This window comes from Ranitomeya imitator, chromosome 4 (genome assembly GCF_032444005.1).
Source record: "Ranitomeya imitator isolate aRanImi1 chromosome 4, aRanImi1.pri, whole genome shotgun sequence".
Lineage (NCBI taxonomy): Eukaryota > Metazoa > Chordata > Amphibia > Anura > Dendrobatidae > Ranitomeya > Ranitomeya imitator.
The window spans coordinates 308,911,396-308,926,319 of record NC_091285.1 but is presented as its reverse complement, the minus strand read 5'-3'; positions in this window follow the sequence as shown (position 1 = coordinate 308,926,319).

Genomic DNA, 14,924 nt, shown 5'->3' with positions numbered 1-14,924 from the left:
GGTTTTTTAAGTAATGGATGTATGATGGCATGCTTAAATGAGGAGGGAAAAATACCGGAAGTGAGGGAAAGGTTGAATATTTTTGTTAGGTGAGAGGTGATAGCCGGGGAAAGGGACTGGAGGAGATGTGACGGAATGGGGTCACTGGTGCAAGTGGTCGGGCGAGAAGATGCAAGGAGCCTGCTTACTTCTTCTTCTGTAACTGCTTCAAAGTCAGAGAGTGAACTAGATGCAGTGGGGGAGGGAGGACAGTGCATGGTATGAAGAGATTGGGAGATGATTTCCTGTCGAATGTGGTCAATTTTTTCTTTGAAGTAATTGGCCAGATCGTCAGCACGGAGATCCGTGGTTGGGGCCTGCTCTCTTGGGTTGAGTAGGGACTGGAACGTGTCAAAGAGACGTTTAGGGTTATTGGACAGGGAGGTGATGAGGGTGTTGAAGTACGTTTGTTTGGAGAGGTGAAGGGCAGAATTGTATGTCTTTAGCATGAACTTATAATGGATGAAATCTTCGGGTAGATTAGATTTTCTCCACAGACGTTCTGCGCACCTGGAGCACCGCTGCAGGAAACGTGTTTGCAGCGTGTGCCACGGTTGTTGCCGTCTGTGCCGAGTTGTTTTATGTATAGGAGGAGCAGCTTCATCCAGAGCACTTTGCAGGGTTTCATTGTAATGCTTCAATGCAGAATCAGGACATGAGATGGAGGAAATAGGGGCCAATGAGGACTGCAAGTTCATCATAAGTTTCTGGGTGTTAATGGCCTGTATGTTTCTATAGGTGTGGAAAGTGGGGGTGACCTGAGCGGGATGGCAGTTCTTGATAGAGAATGAAAGAAGGTTGTGGTCAGAGAGCGGGAGAGGGGAGTTTGTGAAGTGATTTTGCTATGACCGCAGACAGGACAGGTACTGCAGCATCAATTCAAAGTGACAGGAGACAACATTTGTCCAGTATGGTTACAAACTATTTTTCATCCCTTATCGATGTTCTCCCTCAACCGTCATTCCCATTTGATTACTGGGCATCAAAATTAGACACCTGGCCAGAATTGGCAGAATATGCATTGCAGGAGCTTGCTTGCCCGGCAGCTAGTGTCCTATCAGAAAGAGTATTCAGTGCTGCGGGTTCAATACTAACAGAAAAAAGGACTCGTCTGGCTACCCAAAATGTAGATGATCTAACCTTCATTAAAATGAACCACAACTGGATTTCGAAATCTTTTGCCCCACCTTGCCCGGCTGACACCTAGCTTTCCTATGAAAAGGTCTTGCCTGTGGACTATTCTGAATGCCTTTTCCAATCTCGTAATTTTCTGCACCTGATTGTCCAGCATACGACATGTTTACACCTCACTAAATGGCCAAACTCCCCACACGGGGCCGTGGTATCGACACTTGGCGACAGCACCCGTGAGAGTGCTGTTTGTCTGAAGAGGTGGGTGTGCCCGCTTTTGGTCGACGGCACTGCCACTGGGTCCCTCCTAGTACAATAAAGTGTCTCTGGTGGTGGTGGTGCGCACCCAACGTCAAACACACCGTTGTAATATGAGGGGCCCTGGGCCTGTACCGCCGGCCACAAGACAGTTCCCCCCCCAGCTCAAACAGTGCTCTACCACTTGCAAAATTATCTCACAGCTCCACCAATGTTTAGTCTATGCGCTGACATCCTTCAATGCCTGCCACTGACAATACCATTGTATTGACATTTTTGTTATGTTAGGCCTTCGAAGCCTGTCTGCGGTCACTCCTTCCACTATGCCTCCACTGACCACACCACTGCTGCCCGTGTACCCCTGGAAGCAATTTAAAATTGCCTACAGCCATGTGTTATTATTTTAGGCCTTCGATGCCTGTCTGCGGTCACTCCTTACAATATGCTTCCACTGACCACACCACTGCTGCCCGTGTACCCCTGGAACCAATTTAAAATTGCCTACAGCCAGCCCAATTTTTTTATTTTAGGCCTTCGATGCCTGTCTGCGGTCCATTCTTTCTACTACTACTACACTGACCAGGCCACTGCTGCCCGTGTACCCCTGGAACCAATTTAAAATTGCCTACAGCCATGTGTTATTATTTTAGGCCTTCGATGCCTGTCTGCGGTCACTCCTTCCACTAGGCCTCCACTGACCACACCACTGCTGCCCGTGTACCCCTGAAACCAATTTAAAATTGCCTACAGCCAGCCCAATTTTTTTATTTTAGGCCTTCGATGCCTGTCTGCGGTCACTCCTTCCACTAGGCCTCCACTGACCACACCACTGCTGCCCGTGTACCCCTGGAAGCAATTTAAAATTGCCTACAGCCATGTGTTATTATTTTAGGCCTTCGATGCCTGTCTGCGGTCACTCCTTACAATATGCCTCCACTGACCACACCACTGCTGCCCGTGTACCCCTGGAACCAATTTAAAATTGCCTACAGCCAGCCCAATTTTTTTATTTTAGGCCTTCGATGCCTGTCTGCGGTCCGTTCTTTCTACTACTACTACACTGACCAGGCCACTGCTGCCCGTGTACCCCTGGAACCAATTTAAAATTGCCTACAGCCATGTGTTATTATTTTAGGCCTTCGATGCCTGTCTGCGGTCACTCCTTCCACTAGGCCTCCACTGACCACACCACTGCTGCCCGTGTACCCCTGGAACCTATTTATAATTGCATAGAGCATCCTTTTTTTAATAGTAGGCGTACAAAGTCTGTCTGCGGTTCACTATTGAAATTGTCCTCCACTGCCCAGAGCACTGCAGCTTGTGTACCCCTGTAACTTTTTTCTGCTGCAGTGAGCCACATTTTTGGTTTGAGTCCTACTACCTGTGTCTGTCTGCGCCACTCAATTCAGCTGTGTTCCTTTGAAAAAAGCTGAGCGTCAATAGTCTTGTTTTCAGCCTCTAGGAATTTTAAAACTGCATTGGGTGTACAACTTTGGTAGGGCCTACTAACGGTGTCTGCCTCCCCAAGGTGTTCTCCAGGTTTCCTCTCCATTGCTTCAATCTTCATGCTCTCGTTTAGTAGTTGTTGGAAACTACGCTGCATTAGGCCTACAAATTGGGTATGGGGTGTAGAGAGATGGTGTGTTCCACTCCAAGGTGTTCTCCAGGTTGCCTTTCCTGAGCTTCAATCTTCATGCTCTCGTTTAGTAGTTGTTGGAAACTATGCTGCATTAGGCCTACAAATTGGGTATGGGGTGCAGAGAGATGGTGTGTTCCACTCCAAGGTGTTCCCCAGGTTTCATCACCATTGCTTCGATCTTCATGCTCTCGTTTAGTAGTTGTTGGAAACTACGCTGCATTAGGCCTACAAATTGGGTATGGGGTGTAGAGAGATGGTGTGTTCCACTCCAAGGTGTTCTCCAGGTTGCCTTTCCTGAGCTTCAATCTTCATGCTCTCGTTTAGTAGTTGTTGGAAACTACGCTGCATTAGGCCTACAAATTGGGTATGGGGTGTAGAGAGATGGTGTGTTCCACTCCAAGGTGTTCTCCAGGTTGCCTTTCCTGAGCTTCAATCTTCATGCTCTCGTTTAGTAGTTGTTGGAAACTATGCTGCATTAGGCCTACAAATTGGGTATGGGGTGTAGAGAGATGGTGTGTTCCACTCCAAGGTGTTCTCCAGGTTGCCTTTCCTGAGCTTCAATCTTCATGCTCTCGTTTAGTAGTTGTTGGAAACTATGCTGCATTAGGCCTACAAATTGGGTATGGGGTGCAGAGAGATGGTGTGTTCCACTCCAAGGTGTTCCCCAGGTTTCATCACCATTGCTTCGATCTTCATGCTCTCGTTTAGTAGTTGTTGGAAACTACGCTGCATTAGGCCTACAAATTGGGTATGGGGTGTAGAGAGATGGTGTGTTCCACTCCAAGGTGTTCTCCAGGTTGCCTTTCCTGAGCTTCAATCTTCATGCTCTCGTTTAGTAGTTGTTGGAAACTACGCTGCATTAGGCCTACAAATTGGGTATGGGGTGTAGAGAGATGGTGTGTTCCACTCCAAGGTGTTCTCCAGGTTGCCTTTCCTGAGCTTCAATCTTCATGCTCTCGTTTAGTAGTTGTTGGAAACTATGCTGCATTAGGCCTACAAATTGGGTATGGGGTGTAGAGAGATGGTGTGTTCCACTCCAAGGTGTTCTCCAGGTTGCCTTTCCTGAGCTTCAATCTTCATGCTCTCGTTTAGTAGTTGTTGGAAACTACGCTGCATTAGGCCTACAAATTGGGTATGGGGTGTAGAGAGATGGTGTGTTCCACTCCAAGGTGTTCTCCAGGTTGCCTTTCCTGAGCTTCAATCTTCATGCTCTCGTTTAGTAGTTGTTGGAAACTACGCTGCATTAGGCCTACAAATTGGGTATGGGGTGTAGAGAGATGGTGTGTTCCACTCCAAGGTGTTCTCCAGGTTGCCTTTCCTGAGCTTCAATCTTCATGCTCTCGTTTAGTAGTTGTTGGAAACTACGCTGCATTAGGCCTACAAATTGGGTATGGGGTGTAGAGAGATGGTGTGTTCCACTCCAAGGTGTTCTCCAGGTTGCCTTTCCTGAGCTTCAATCTTCATGCTCTCGTTTAGTAGTTGTTGGAAACTACGCTGCATTAGGCCTACAAATTGGGTATGGGGTGTAGAGAGATGGTGTGTTCCACTCCAAGGTGTTCTCCAGGTTGCCTTTCCTGAGCTTCAATCTTCATGCTCTCGTTTAGTAGTTATTGGAAACTACGCTGCATTAGGCCTACAAATTGGGTATGGGGTGTAGAGAGATGGTGTGTTCCACTCCAAGGTGTTCCCCAGGTTTCATCGCCATTGGTTCGATCTTCATGCTCTCGTTTAGTAGTTGTTGGAAACTACGCTGCATTAGGCCTACAAATTGGGTATGGGGTGTAGAGAGATGATGTGTTCCACTCCAAGGTGTTCCCCAGGTTTCCTCTCCATTGCTTCGATCTTCATGCTCTCGTTTAGTAGTTGTAGAAAACTACACTGCATTAGGCCTACAAATTGGGTATGGGGTGTAGAGAGATGGTGTGTTCCACTCCAAGGTGTTCCCCAGGTTTCGTCCACATTGCTTCGGTCTTCCGACTCTCGTTTAGTAGTTGTAGAAAACTACACTGCATTAGGCCTACAAATTGGGTATGGGGTGTAGAGAGACGGTGTGTTACACTCCAAGGTGTTCCCCAGGTTTCGTCCACATTGCTTCTATCTTCCGACTCTCGTTTAGTAGTTGTTGAAAACTACACTGCATTAGGCCTACAAATTGGGTATGGGGTGTAGAGAGATGGTGTGTTCCACTCCAAGGTGTTCTCCAGGTTGCCTTTCCTGAACTTCTATCTTCAGGCTCTCATTAAATTGTAGTTAAATGGAACAACTGCATTTGGCGTACTAGTTGGTTTGGGGCCTACTATCGGTGTCTGCCACTCCTTGCTGTTCTCCTGGTTTCCTGTCCTGAAATTCCATTTTCAGGCTCTTGTTAAGTAGTTGTTAATGTTAGACTGCATTTGGCCTACTAGTTGGGTTGGGGCCTACTATCGGTGTCTGCCACTCCTTGCTGTTCTCCTCAACTGAACAAAGCTGGGCCGCCTGTTTACTACGGTTGCCAATTTTGAACTGCATGTCGACTACTTACTGATTTGGGCCTACTCTCTGTGTCAGCCTCTCATTCCAGTTGTCCTCCACTGCAATGCCCCCTGGTTAGTCCTGTGTTACCAATTTTGAACTGCATTTAGCCCACTTTATTCTTTGGGCCTATATCTGTGTTTCCTCCTCATCCTGCCCATTGCCCAGCCAGTGATAGATGAGTCTGCTGGTACATTGACCCATAACGCAAAATTCCCCGTGCACGCTACACAGCAAGATTGTGACCCTGCTGAAAGTCAGGTTCCTCTTCCCGCATACCATACCACCTTACACGGGGACAAAGAGGAAGGTGCAGATGAAAGTGCAGGTTCCTTCATCAGGTGGGGGGAGGAATACTAGTTGGCGACGTCACTGGCACAGGGCCTCTCATAGTACGCAAAAGTGTTGCTGCCGGTGGGAGGCGCCCCCGCCGTGCAAACACACCGCTGTACTTTGAGGGGCCCTGTGCCAGTGCCAATGCCAACGAGTGGGCCCCCCCTGCTTGCTCAGGATCACAGCACTTGCAAAGTTTAAATACTTACCTCTCCCTGCTCCACTGCCGTGACGTGGTCCAGATTTACTGGGCCCACTAATTACTTGAACCAGCCCTACCCCCCACAACTTTAGCCAAATGACCCCCAATTTCAAATGCCTTCCAATTACGATTGACAAGCTTCTTTAACAAGAATGGATGTTTTTGCCATTAAAATGGGCAGTGTAGGTGTTTTCCTGGCCTCCACTCACTGCCGACTATGCTCCCCCATTGACTTGCATTGGGTTTCGTGTTTCAGGCGATACCCGACTTTTCGCGATAATCGGCCGATTCCACTCGACTCGACTTCTAAGATAGTCGGGTTTCGCGAAACACGGCTCGACTCTAAAAAGGTCAAGGTCGCTCAACCCTAGAGGCTACAACTGGCTGATATATTGCTGAATTTGCACCTAGCAAATTACAAAAAATGATTATTCTTCAGATTGTTAATTTTTTTTAGAATTTAGATTTTAATTTCACTTGAATAAGTTTGTCCATCTTTACTAGCATGTTTATCCATCTTCTGATTTCAATAATTTCACATCTTTTCCTTGTTGTTCTTGCAATTTTAATGTTGAAGAGTGTATAATTGGATTGGGTTCCCAACATATGTCACGTAATGTCAATTAGGCAAACATTTTGTTAGGCATGGGTAGGTAGGGATATAATTTTTTGTGGGTCACCTCTCTGGAAGGGAAGTGCAGTGCCTAAACAACAACCTACCTAAGCTTTGTACCTTTCCATGTAATATTCTATTATATAATCTCATCATATTCCCTCCTAAGATTGATTACTAAATTACATGTCTGTGAAAACTTTAGGCATGCAAATCAAGGTTTAAGTGTGTATGTACAGGTGCCACTCACAAAATTAGAATATCATGAAAAAGTTAATTTATTTCAGTTCTTCAAAACAAAAAGTGAAACTTCTATATTATAAAGAGTCATTACAGAGTGATCTATTTGAAGTGTTTATTTCTGTTAATATTGATGATTATAACTTATAGCCAATAAAAGGACCCAAAAGTCATTATTTCAGTAAATTAGAATACTTTTTAACACCAGTTTGAAAAAATGGTTTTCAAATCCTAAATGTTGGCCTACTGCAATATATATTCAGCAAATGCACTCAATACTTGGTCAGGACTTCTTTGGCATCAACTACTACATCAATGCGGTGTGGCATGGTGGCAATCAGCTTGTGGTACTACTGAGGTGTTATGGAAGTCTAAGTGCTTTGATAGCCACCTTCAGCTCGTCTGCATTGTTGGGTCTGTTGTCTCTCATCTTCCTCTTTAAATTACCTCATAGATTCTCTATGGGATTAACGTCAGGCGAGTTTGCTGGCCAATCAAGCATAGTGATACTGTTTGTAAACCAGGTATTGGTACTTCTGGCAGTGTGGAAAGGTGCCAAGTCCTGATAGAGAATGAAGTTTCCAGCTACAAAAAGCTTGTCAGCAGAGGGAAGCATGAAGAGCTCTACAATTTCCTGGTAGAGGGCTGTGGTGACTTTGGTCTTGATAAAACACATTGTACCTACACCAGCAGATGACATGGCTCCCCAAACCATCACTGGTTGTGGAAAATTCACACTAGACCTTAAGCAGCCTAGATTGTCTGTCTCTCAACTCTTCCTCTAGACTCTGGGACCTTGATTTCCAAGGTCAAGTGTGAAGTAAAATTTGGAAAATTAGATTCAGATGTCACCCTTGCTACTCACCATCCTTTCCACAGCTTGATGCAGTGAAATTGCAGCATTATGCCTCTTAACTCTCTCTTTTGCATAATTTTGACCTAAAATTTCATAAAAAAATATTTTGCGCATGTGAATTCCATAGTGACATTACATCACCCTATCTACAATGGGAACTTGTTCCTCAATCATGCTGCTCAAACCACGATCAGCATGAATCCTGCAGTGGCTGTGCAATTGCAGCCATTAACACTCTACTCCACAACTCTATAAGATATCAGAGTAAACATACTTTGAAAACTCGGCTATAGACTATGTGTCATGTACATACATAGAGCGAGACCTGTCAGACAACTGGACTACGTTAGTCCTTGATTGGCTTCTCAAAGTACGTTGGTGAAAAAAGTATTTAGTCATCCACCAAGTGTGCAAGTTCTCCCACTTAAAGGGAACCTGTCACTTGAATTTGGCGGGACTGGTTTTGGGTCATATGGGCGGAGTGTTCAGGTGTTTGATTCACCCTTTCCTTACCCGCTGGCTGCATGCTGGCTGAAATATTGGATTGAAGTTCATTCTCTGTCCTCCATAGTACACGCCTGCACAAGGTAATCTTGCCTTGTGCAGGCATGTACTATGGAGGACAGAGAATGAACTTCAATCCAATATTGCAGCCAGCATGCAGCCAGCGGGTAAGGAAAGGGTGAATCAAACACCCGAAAAATCCGCCCATATGACCCAAAACCAGTCCCGCCAAATTCAGGTGACAGAGTCCCTTTAAAAAGATGAGAGAGGCCTGTAATTGACATCATGGGTAGACCACAACTATGAGAGTCAAAATTGAAAAAACAAATCCAGAAAATCACCTTGTCTGATTTGGCAAGATTTATTTTGCAAATTATGGTGGAAAATAAGTATTTGGTCATTTAAAAACATGCAAGATTTCTAGCTCTCACAGACCTGTAACTTCATCTTTAAGAGAAACCTGTGTCCTTCACTCATTACCTGTAGTAATGGCACCTGTTTGAACTTTTTTTTCCCCATTGTATGATTACTCTGGAACATTACAGCATTTTAGAGTAAAAAATACCTGGCTGCAATTTGGAATCCAGTGTCTGATTCATGCTGCCCATTGTTTGGTCATCATAAGTCTGCATATAAAGAGATCATAGCAAGAACCTGAGCAATGCAGAATTAGCATTTGAATTATGTCCGTATTATCCAATTTGCAGCTGAAATATTTTTATTAGTTCAATGTTGATTTATGCTTGCATGTATATACAGTATAGATATCACAAATACATTGGTATGCCTCAATCTGACAAACGGAATAGATTTTCTTGTATATATAGCGTGCATATGTAAATTTTTAGATGCAACATTATTTTTTTACATATTTTGCTGAGAAGAAGAAATCACATGTAATACATGCATGTGTAGTCTATTGGTATAAATAGAAATAGTTTTTACAGTATGGAAGCCATATCTACATGCATCATAAATGCTTAGAAAAACAACCATCCGCACATATCATGCATCACCTTATATTGACAAATAATGCTCATGTAAGTGTAGATTCTGTCTGCGTAAGGAAAAATATATTAAACCTGTAGCAGGTTTTAAACTGTAATTGCTTGTAATTTGTGATTGCTACCAGCTTGCCTAATTATCTGTGTTTACCTTCTTTTGAAATACTGTATTTCTATTCTAATATATCCAATTTGTAGTTTATAATTGGTAACAGTATGGGTAATTACCTGTGTTTACTTCTTTTTGAAATGTGTTTTTTCAAATATAGATAAATGGTAATTGGTACAAGCAGGAGTAATTATGCATGTCTATGTCTACCTCCTTCTGAGCAACAGACACTCACAATCCAGGAGTCAGTATTTCTGAATAATGGACTTTTTTCAGCAAAAGTGAAAATAGCATACCACAAATAGAAAAGCTATAGAAATTGAGAAGAAATTCAAGGTAAATGTTTATCAGTATGTTGTACTCAAATGTAAAGTATTTACTGTCATGATGGGAAAAATAGTTAATTTCAATAATATTGTACCTTCATACAATTGACAAAAAAAATAAGTGTTCCAACAAATTCAAATGTTTAAAACCAGATAGAGATATTTGCATTGGTAAATGCAATGATAAAGCCTAAATTCTGCTTATCAAGACCTATATCAAACAAAAAGTGATCATATTTATTCGAAATAGAACAAATAGTTTGTATATAGTAGAGGAGGAGTAGAAAGTAAGAGAGATAATGTACAAGCCAGGGGCCTTTCGAATGTCCTAAATGATCAGGGGCCAAAGCCCCAATACAACCTCCACGCTACTTAATCTCTTTGTGGCCAGGCTAATTTTGATCTTAATGACCAAGCCATTTTTTATAATTCTGCCCACTGTCAATTTATATGGTAATAGCTCGGGAACATTTCAATGGATCCCACTGATTCTGAGATGTTTTTTTTCATGACTAGTGTTGAGCGATACCTTCAGATATTAGGAAATATCGGTATCGGATTGGATCGGCCGATATCCAAAAAATATCGGATATCGCTGATACCGATATCCGATATCAATGCAAGTCAATGGGACAGAAATATCGGAATTAAAATAAAACCTTTCTTTCCTTGTAGGTTAATTCTTCATGAAGGAAAACAACTAAGAATAATGTAGGCTGTATTGGGGGAGGTGGAGGAGACATTAAAGGCATAGAGGTTTAGCCCAATCAAAAGGAATAACAGGAATTATTTTTTTTTATGACGTTCGGAGTTGCAAAGGTATTGACTATGTTAAGATTTTTTATATTTTGTCAGATATTTATATTTCACTACTTCCATGCTGTTCATATTCTTTTTTACTTCTCCCACACTTTCTTCTTCATCATCCTCAGCAGCATCTTTTTCATCAACTTCTTCTTCACTTTATTCATCTTCTTCTTCTTCACCCTCTTCCTATTATTCTTAATTTTTACATTCTTCATATTCTTCTTATTCAACTATTATTATTCTTCATATTCTACTTCTTCATCTTCTTCATATTCTTCTTCTTCCTTATATTCTTATTTGTGACAGGAATTCCTGTAGTTGTTATCTATAAAAGTTTGAAAATTACACCTTCCGTTCTGCCTGTAACAAAAGATTTACAACAGGATTTGTCCTCACTCAGTTTGGTCTGCAGCAGCAGGTTTTTTCCAGGGGCACCACGAGGAGGAACGGACTCACCCCCATACACTGCTTAGTCTTCTTCTGCTTATAATTTAGATAATATCTTTTGCTCTGATTTTTAGTCATATGCTTAATGTTCTTCTGCTTTTTGTTCTGCAGCTTCTTGTTTTTTTGCTTCTTGGTCTTCTTTGGCGTGGTCTTCAGGGTCGTTGTCTCCAGGGTCGTCGTCTCCGAGGTCGTCGTCTCCGGGGTCGTCGTCTTCTTTGGGGTGGTCTTCAGGGTCGTCATCTTTAGGGTTGTCGTTAGGGAGACCCAGAGGGATTAGCAAAAACAATATCCTAAAGCTTGAACTTGGAAATGTAGCAGAAGGCACAAGAAGGCTGAGGAACTGCCGAGAACCAACTGACTGTACTGGAACCCGGATGGCTACCCAAAGTTACAAGAGCCAATGGAACTACTGAGGGCCAGCTGATGGTACTGGAACCTGGTTACTAAGCAGGAGGTAACCATGCCAGAAAGCACTACCAAGGGCCACCTGACATTGGTGGTACTCGGATACTGAGAAGGAGGCACCTAAGCCAAAGGCTGTGTCTGGAACCAACTGATGGTACTGGAACCATGATGGGGAGCAGAAGCTACATGAGCAAAAGACACTGCCAAGAACCAGCTGACGGTACTGGAACCCGGATGGGTAGCAGAAGGTACAAGAGCCAATGGAACTACAGAGGACCCGATGACGGTACTGGAACCTGGTTACTAAGCAGGAGGTACCCATGCCAGAAAGCAGTACCAAGGACAACCAGACGTTAGTGGAACTCGGATACCCAGAAGGAGGCACCTAAGCCAAAGGCTCTGCCTGGAACTAGCTGATGGTACTGGAACCAGGATGGGGAGCAGAAGGTACAAAAGCAAAAGACACTGCCGAGAGCCAGCTGAAGGTATTGGAACCCAGAGGTGTAGCAGAAGGTACAAGAGCCAATGGAACTACCGAGGACCCGATGACGGTACTGGAACCCTGTCACTAAGCAGGAGGTACCCGAGCCAGAAAGCACTACAATGACCACCAGACATTGGTGGAACACGGATACCGAGAAGGAGGCACCTAAGCCAAAGGCTCAGCCTGGAACCATCTGACGGTACTGGAACCAGGATGGGGAGCAGAAGGTACAAGAGCCAATGGAACTACCGAGGACAAGCTGACGGTACTGGAACGCTGTCACTAAGCAGGAGGTACCCGAGCCAGAAAGCACTACCAAGGACCACCAGACATTGGTGGAACACGGATACCATGAAGGAGGCACCTAAGCCAAAGGCTCAGCCTGGAACCATCTGACGGTACTGAAACCAGGATGGGGAGCAGAAGGTACAAGAGCCAATGGAACTACTGAGGACTAGCTGACGGTACTGGAACCCTGTCACTAAGCAGGAGGTTCCTGAGCCAGAAAGCACTTTCAAGGACCACCAGACGTTGGTGTAACTTGGATACCAAGAAGGAGGCACCTAAGCCAAAGGCTCTACCTCGAACCAGCTGACGGTACTGGAACTAGGGAGACCTATTCAAGATTGTCTTCCAAAGAACCAGTTAATGGTGCTGGAACTCAGATAGGCAGAAGAAGGTCCACATGAAATATAAATTGCTAGGCCACATGAAAACTAAATTGCTAGGCCTCGAGCCGACCGGAGTTACCGAAAACCCACAGTCCTACAGGGGGAGCTTGTCCTATTGGCACTACGGAACCAGCCTTGATTGCCAGTTCCCGCAGCCCACATAGGAAGCACCTAAACTGCAGGCACCATAGAGTTGGTTAACCCGACCGCAACCCAACAGGACAACGTATTGGAGGCAAAGTGACCAAGACCCCACCCGGAAACAGTTGGTGTGCTGGAACCAGGCTGAGCAGGAGGGAGTACCCATGCCAAAGACACTTCTGAGCAGCAACTGGCAGTGTTGGAGCCAGGGATTACAGGAGAAACAGAGTGTAGGCTGAGGCCTAATTGGAGCAAGTTGAAAGGGAACCTGTAACCCCCCAGGCGTTTGTAACTAATAGAGCCACCTTGTGCAGTACTAATGCTGCACAAGGAAAAGGTGGCTCTTTTAGTTATGCTCCTTGCACACGCTGAAATAAACACTTATAAAATTTGCCCCCTCATACCGTGAAACAGTCCCGGAGGTGGGACTTTCCTTCTTAATGAGACGCAGCACAGCCGTCATTCATACCCCGTTGTCACCAGGTGCCGCCTCCTCAGCAATGTTTAAATCTGTCCTGGAGCCTGCACTGTTATGTTATCCCTTGGGCATGCGCAGCTAGTGCTGCCCGTCTTCTGACATCATTTGTTGTCAGGCTGACTGCGGCTGTGTGGCCGTGCTGCCCGAGATCCCGCCCCACAGTGTCTTCTGATTTATTCACACTGCGGGGCTGGGATTCATGAGCATGTGCAGTGCATATCTTTGCCTCTCACTCATCTCCTTCCGCCTTCTCAGACTGTGCGGTTTCAGCTGATCCCTAATTGCCATGGCATGCGCTTAGGGATCAGCTGATGCCACAAAGTCTTAAGAAGGCAGAAGGAGATGATGTCAGATGTCAAATGATGTCAGAAGAAAGGCAGTGCTAACTGCGCATGGTCAAGGGATAACATAACAGCGCAGGCTCCGGGACAGATTCAAACAACGCTCAGGAGGCGGCGCACAGCGCCAAGGGGGTATGAATGATGGCCGTTCCGCGTCTGATTAGGAAGGAAAGTCCCGCCTCCGGGACTTTCACGTTATGAGGGTGCACATTTTGTAAGTGTTTAGTTCAGCTGAGCCCTAATTGGAGCAAGTTTAATATCTGTTGCAGTGTGAGTGTTGACAGAGCAGGAGAAATTGCCGGATACACAGCTGGGGATCAGCTGACGTTACTGAACCCCAATAACAGAGGAGCAACTGTTGACTGTGCAGAAAGCACTTCCGAGCAGCAACTGGCGGTGTTCGAGCCCAGGGATTACAGGAGAAACAGAGTGTAGGCCGAGACCTAATTGGAGCAAGTTTCAAATCTGTAGTAGTGTGAGTGTGGAAGTAGCAGGAGCAATTGCCGGATTCACAGCTGGGGATCAGCTGATGTGACTGAATTCCAATAACACTGGAGCAGGTGTTGACTGTGCAGACAGCACTTTCGAGCAGCAAGTGGCAGTGTTGGAGCCCAGGGAATCCAGGAGAGGCAGAGTGTAGGCTGAGGCCTAATTGGAGCAAGTTTAATATGTGTTGTAGTGTGAGTGTGGATGGAGCAGGAGAAATTGCCGGATACACAGCTGGGGATCAGCTGACGTTACTGAAACCCAATAACACTGGGTCATGTGTTGACTGCAGATGGCACTTCTGAGCAGCAACTGGTGATGTTGGAGCCCAGGGATTACAGTTCAGGTACTAGAAACATGAACACAACAGGAGACCTGGATACTGTTGCCAACCAATTATTTAATCTGGAAGAGGAGTGGCAAATTCCTGTGAGATCCAGGCCTTGTTCATTTTCAGAAAAGTAAGCCGGTCAACATTATCAGAGAATAGTCGCATGCAACAGTCTGTTAGTACACCACCTGCGGCACTAAAGACGCGTTCCGATAATACACTAGCAGCAGGGCAAGCCAGCACCTCCAATGCATACTGGCTAAGCTCTGGCTATGAGTCCAGCTAGAGACCCAAAACTTGAAGGGGGAAGAGCCGTCTGGGAGTACACTGAGAGGGCAAGACATGTAGTCTGTCACCATCTGACAGAAATGTTACCTCCTGCTGACTGGAGCCATCAGTGATGGTGTAGACATTTGTGGCAGGCACACAAAAGTTTGCCACATTTGGGCCAAACTGGTCTTGACTTGTGCTGAGGCACTGCTTCTGCTCCCTCTTTGTGCAGAGCTTCCTCCACTGCCTCGTTGCTCTGAGCTGCTTTGTAAGGCACTAGCAGCACTGTTCTCGGTTG